The sequence below is a fragment of the Rhipicephalus microplus genome, unplaced genomic scaffold, assembly GCF_043290135.1.
Source record: "Rhipicephalus microplus isolate Deutch F79 unplaced genomic scaffold, USDA_Rmic scaffold_521, whole genome shotgun sequence".
In the NCBI taxonomy this organism is placed as follows: domain Eukaryota; kingdom Metazoa; phylum Arthropoda; class Arachnida; order Ixodida; family Ixodidae; genus Rhipicephalus; species Rhipicephalus microplus.
In genome coordinates, this window is record NW_027465081.1 from 30,001 (window position 1) to 35,986 (window position 5,986).

At 58.5% G+C, this 5,986-nt stretch overlaps 2 non-coding genes across 2 annotated transcripts; both read right to left on the bottom strand.

Annotated features, from left to right (window-relative positions):
• Window positions 1-59: 59 nt before the first annotated feature.
• Window positions 60-212, bottom strand: LOC142794998 (5.8S ribosomal RNA). Its single transcript, XR_012892682.1, has one exon. It is a non-coding gene; the product is annotated as a 5.8S ribosomal RNA (ribosomal RNA).
• A 1,719-nt stretch (window positions 213-1,931) lies between these two features.
• Window positions 1,932-3,746, bottom strand: LOC142794999 (small subunit ribosomal RNA). Its single transcript, XR_012892683.1, has one exon. It is a non-coding gene; the product is annotated as a small subunit ribosomal RNA (ribosomal RNA).
• Between the last annotated feature and the right edge of the window lie 2,240 nt (window positions 3,747-5,986).

Genomic DNA, 5,986 nt, shown 5'->3' on the forward strand with positions numbered 1-5,986 from the left:
CAAAACGAGTCGACGGCTCACGTTCCCTTGTGCGCCGAAGGCTCTCTTGATATGTGATCCGACCCTCAGACAGACGAAGCCAAGGGAAGACCCAAGGCCGCAATGTGCGTTCAAAGAATCAGTGCTCAGTGTGTCCTGCAATTCACACCAAGTCTCGCAGCTGGCTGCGTTCTTCATCGACCCGAGAACCGAGTGATCCACCGCTTAGAGTCGTGAAAAAGTGTTTGTTCAATTCCGTACAGTCAAAACCAAACGTTTCTGGCACTCGGCCAAACAGTGGCCAAGAAGGGCGCTTTTCAGCGCACGCTTGGACTCCAAAACTCTGCCGCGCCTTTTTCGGCTGCCGCAAATCGAGCAAACGGTGTGTTTCGGACGGCGTTTCGCTTTCGCTACTTGCGAGTGCTTTCGTGGTCCACCCCTCTATAAATACTCGGGAGGCGTCGAAGCCGGTTCTCCAAGCCGGACCCGTAGGTATCGTTGTGTGCTCGCTCTCATTGGCCCGCCTAACCAGAAAATGCCTGCGGTACACCCATTTGGATAAGAGTGCACGCAGATGCGGGCCTCGACGGCTACACATTTCCTCGGGCGGCCGCCTCCCGGCCTCCGTGGAGCGCGGGATGCACGGTCCCATCGACAAGCCTCTCCCGTTTTTACCGTGGCGTCGCGGTTCACCACGGCAGGCGGGTCGGTCTCCTCCGCATAAAAAGGGGGACCCCCGCTTTTTGTTCCACGAAATCGCACAAGCTTTTTTCGCATCCACGGTTTGCCACCGCACACCAAAATGCCGATCCGGCTGCCTACTTTAGCCAACAGGTGGAGCCAGGCGCGCCGTACTTGCGCGGCACTTCCCACGTCCACCGAAGTCGGTGCCAAGGACCACTTTCGGCGCCGGAGCCGCGTACGAGCCTACTCGAGGCGGAAGAACGAAGCCAGCAAGGGCCTGGCCGCAAGTGCGTTCAATTGTCGGGACGTCCAAGTCCCTCGTTCTTCCGTGCTTCCTCTTTCGGCAAGTCGTTGCGGCACCTTCCCAAAGCGCGCAGACCCGCTAATCGCGACGAGCGCGACGTGGCCGTGCCGCCTTTCCCTCGGCAGCAAGCAAAACGCCTGGCAACGTCGACGCTCCCCTAACCGCGATCTCGCACCGTGTTTCGTGTGGCGAATTCAAAAGCCGGCCGGCGCTGCTGCAACCATTACGGTCGGTACGCATACGCCGCGGAGGGCGGGACGGTCATCGGAGCGTGCGGTTCCTCCATCGAGTACTGCGCACCTCGGCCGTCGCATCGCCGTGCCATGACCGGCCGCGCGTCAACGCGAACCGGTGCCAGCGAGATCCCTCGCCTGCAAGAACCGACCGGCAGCCTCCGTCACCCGAGGACGCGGAGGCGCTTGCCGCGGACGGCGGGACGGTATGCACTGGTGCACAGCGGACCCGTCACATCGCCAGTTCCTTGACCGACCGCCGACGCTTGTGCCGTTCCTCTCGTACTTGGCAGTCGCCGCGCGATTGTCGGGTCTCGTTCTTGCACGCTCGAACGGTCGGGAGGGCACTCGGCTGGCGTTTCGGGAACGCGCAGCCTCGCCTTCTACCGACGTAACCACGACTCGCCGTTCGCGCTCCGCCGCTCCTGTTTACAGTACTAGGCGGTCCCGCAGCGGTCGGGTCGCGCATTTCGAGCGCTTCGAGCCACGGTGCAGTGGCGGGTCGAAAGCCGACCTATGAGTGCGTTGCGCCGTTTGTACCCGCGTCCGCCACCTGGCCGACCGTCCAAGGTCGCGGTGTTGGCGTCCGCTGGGCGCAACAATTTGTCACGGGGTGCCGCTCCACATTCAGGCAGCCCCGTGGGGAAAAGCCGACCCCGCGTCCAAACGGGGTCAGCGGCAGAAAGTGTCGGGCGCAGACGCAGCTGAGGCGCTCACCCTTCACAATCCGTTAATGATCCTTCCGCAGGTTCACCTACGGAAACCTTGTTACGACTTTTACTTCCTCTAAATGATCAAGTTTGGTCATCTTTCCAACAGACCGGCGCAACCGAAAGGCCGCGCCGGACATCGGTCCGAAGACCTCACTAAATCATTCAATCGGTAGTAGCGACGGGCGGTGTGTACAAAGGGCAGGGACGTAATCAACGCGAGCTTATGACTCGCGCTTACTGGGAATTCCTCGTTCAAGGGGAACAATTGCAAGCCCCTATCCCAATCACGAAAGAAGTTCCACGGGTTACCCAGTCTTTTCAGACAGGGATAAAGACACGCTGCTTCCTTCAGTGTAGCGCGCGTGCGGCCCCGGACATCTAAGGGCATCACAGACCTGTTATTGCTCTGTTTCGTGCGGCTAGGAGCCGCTTGTCCCTCTAAGAAGGTTGTAAGGTGCTGGGAACCCCGCACCTATTTAATAGGCTAGAGTCTCGTTCGTTATCGGAATTAACCAGACAAATCGCTCCACCAACTAAGAACGGCCATGCACCACCATCCACCGAATCAAGAAAGAGCTCTCAATCTGTCAATCCTCCCAGTATCCGGGCCGGGTAAGTTTTCCCGTGTTGAGTCAAATTAAGCCGCAGGCTCCACTCCTGGTGGTGCCCTTCCGTCAATTCCTTTAAGTTTCAGCTTTGCAACCATACTTCCCCCGGAACCCAAATACTTTGGTTTCCCGGAAGCTGCCCGCCGAGTCATTTGAGTAACTCAGGCGGATCGCTGGTTGGCATCGTTTATGGTCAGAACTAGGGCGGTATCTGATCGCCTTCGAACCTCTGACTTTCGTTCTTGATCAATGAAAACATTCTTGGCAAATGCTTTCGCAGTAGTTCGTCTTGCGACGGTCCAAGAATTTCACCTCTAGCGCCGCAATACGAATGCCCCCGTCCGTCCCTCTTAATCATTACCTCGTATTCCAAAAACCAACAGAACAGAAACGAGGTCTTGTTCTATTATTCCATGCAAGTTTATTCAGGCGACTCGCCTGCGTTGAGCACTCTAATTTTTTCAAAGTAAAAGCACCGGCCATCTCGAGGCACACAATGAAGTGCACCAAGAAAGAACCGGCATGATGTTCAGTCCGAGCCGTCGCATCGGGTAGATGCACTACTCGTCTGGAACTGAGATCCAACTACGAGCTTTTTAACCGCAGCAGCTTTAGTATACGCTATTGGAGCTGGAATTACCGCGGCTGCTGGCACCAGACTTGCCCTCCAATTGATCCTCGTTAAAGGATTTAGAGTGTACTCATTTCAATTACGGGGCCTCAAAAGAGTCCCGTATTGTTATTTTTCGTCACTACCTCCCCGTGCCGGGAGTGGGTAATTTGCGCGCCTGCTGCCTTCCTTGGATGTGGTAGCCGTTTCTCAGGCTCCCTCTCCGGAATCGAACCCTGATTCTCCGTTACCCGTAACAACCATGGTAAGCAAGTAACCTACCATCGAAAGTTGATAAGGCAGACACTTGAAAGAAACGTCGCCGGCTCGTGGCCATGCGATCAGCACAAAGTTATCCAGAGTCACCACACAATACGGGCCGAAACCCGATCGATCTTGGTCTAATAAAAGCACCCGTTACCCAAAGGGCTCCAGGCTCACTGCATGTATTAGCTCTAGAATTGCCACAGTTATCCAAGTAGGAAGAAACGATCTAAGGAACCATAACTGATTTAATGAGCCATTCGCGGTTTCGCCTTATTTCGGCATGTACTTAGACATGCATGGCTTAATCTTTGAGACAAGCATATGATTACTGGCAGGATCAACCAGGTAATCGTTCGACTGCGCGTCCGTCCTCGCCTTCGGCGGGCCGGACGCAGTCTGTGTGCGGCGGAGGCCACCTTCAGGCGCCCCAACACGCTTATTTTGCACTCCGAGATGACGGCGTTCGAGCTCGCTACGGCACAACCTTCCCGAAAGACGAGTGGGAGCCGTGCGGCAAGAAGCACGTTCATGCTCGCTCTTTTTCGTTGCATCGACTCGGTCGCGCCGTGCGGGTTGCCCAAGCCCGCTGCACTGTCGGTGGACCGGCCGGAACTAGCAACGGAGCCGAGACTGCAAAGCCGCCAGACGACGGGTCACGCCCGCGTCTTCGGCGCTTTCGCATCTGAATCGCCCGAGGACGACACGGAACACACCTCGATATCGTGGTAAAACGGCACCGTCCGACAACCAGCCCCTAACGCATCAAGCGGATGAGGCTGCAGACGACTGCCGTGGATTCCCCTGGAGCAGACCCGAGGACACGCTTGACGAGGCCGAAGCCCGCCGCATATCAGACACCCGGTCGCTTTCGCGTACGCCGCTCACGAGAACCCCCACATAATAGCAGCGATAAGTACCCAGACCTCCTTGGGCACTAATACGAGCGTACTCGAGAAAATTTCACCGCGGGTGTGCCCCGAAACGTGTGGCACGTTGAGCGTGCCACAAGTCTACGTCGCTCTCAAACCGGCCGAGGTCGTAGAATTTGCGACCCTACTCACGAAATTCCCACCGAGGATACGGCCGCAAACGTACCGCACCTTGGGTAGGCCACGAGTTTGTGCAACACTACGCTGACGGCACAGCACCGAGGTCGTGCGCGCACGCACGGGAAAATTCCGCCGCGGTTTCTGCCGAAAACGTGAGGCACCACGACTCTCCGCAAGTTCGCGTCGACTGCGAAAGACCGAAGTCGTGAACGACGTGTCCGCTACTCGCCGCCGACACGCTGGACACCAAACGTACAACGACTCGACGGCGTCGTAGAGGCCCACGACGCGGTTTTCCTTAACGACGTCTCGGCGTGGCACCGACAGGTTAGAACGGCCGACCAACGTTCCCTGTCCGCCGTTCGGCTCAGTCGAAGGGCTCGGCGACTTCGGCAACGCTGCGAAGCCGCACGGTGACGCACGCCATGTCCCCATTTTTTTTTTTTTTCTTTCTGCGTCTGCCGGGGTGCCCCTATAATAGCAGCGATAAGCACCCAGACCGCCGTGGGTCGCTCGCCCCGGCTGACGTGGTTTTTCGTACTCCTGCGGCGGTCGCCGTCAAGCACGTCCAAATACGCTACTTTCGTGGGCGCATTCACGCTCTTTCGCTTCGCCGGAGTGCCAGCACTCACTCTGCCAAAAACGGCGAACATCCGAGCGGCGGTTCCCACTTTTGCGTCGGCGTCGCAAACCCCGCCCCGGCAGACGAGGTTTGCCGTACTCGTGCGACGGTGGCCGGCGGGCACGTCGAAAGACGCCGATATCGTGCGCGAATTGGCGCACCTTGGCTTCACCGGAGTGCCGCCACTGACTCCTCCAAAAACGGCGAAGATCCGAGCGGCGCTTCCCACTTTCGCATCGGCGTCCCGAACTCCGCCCCGGCTGACGCGGTTTACCGTACTCGTGCGACGGTCGCCGGCGAGCACGTGGAAAGACGCCGATATCGTGCCCGAATCGGCTCCGTTCGGCTTCGCCGGAGTGCCAGCACTGGCTCGGCGAAAGACGACGAACATCCGAGCGACGGTTCTCACTATTGCGTACGCGTCGCAAACCCCGCCCCGGCAGACGCACTTTGCCGTACTCGTGCGACGGTCGCCGGCGAGCACGTAGAAAGACGCCGATATCGTGCCGGAATCGGCCCCGTTTGGCTTCGCCGGAGTGCCAGCACTCACTCGGCCACAAACGGCGAACATCCGAGCGGCGGTTCCCACTTAGCCGTCGGCGTCCCGAACTCCGCCCCGGCAGACGCGGTTGCCGAGCTCGTGCGACTAGCGACCGCGAAGCCGTCTCGCGACGCCGCTTTCGTGCGCGGCTCCCACTGCGACCTGGGTCACCCGAGGTCGACGAGCAAGAAAGAATGTCGAAAAAAAATTTTTTTTTTTTTGCGTCTGCCGGGGTGCCCCTATAATAGCAGCGATAAGCACCCAGACCGCCATGGGTCGCTCGCCCCGGCTGACGTGGTTTTTCGTTTTCCTGCGGTGGTCGTCGTCAAGCACGTCCAAACACGCCACTTTCGTGGGCGCATTCGCGCTCTTTCGC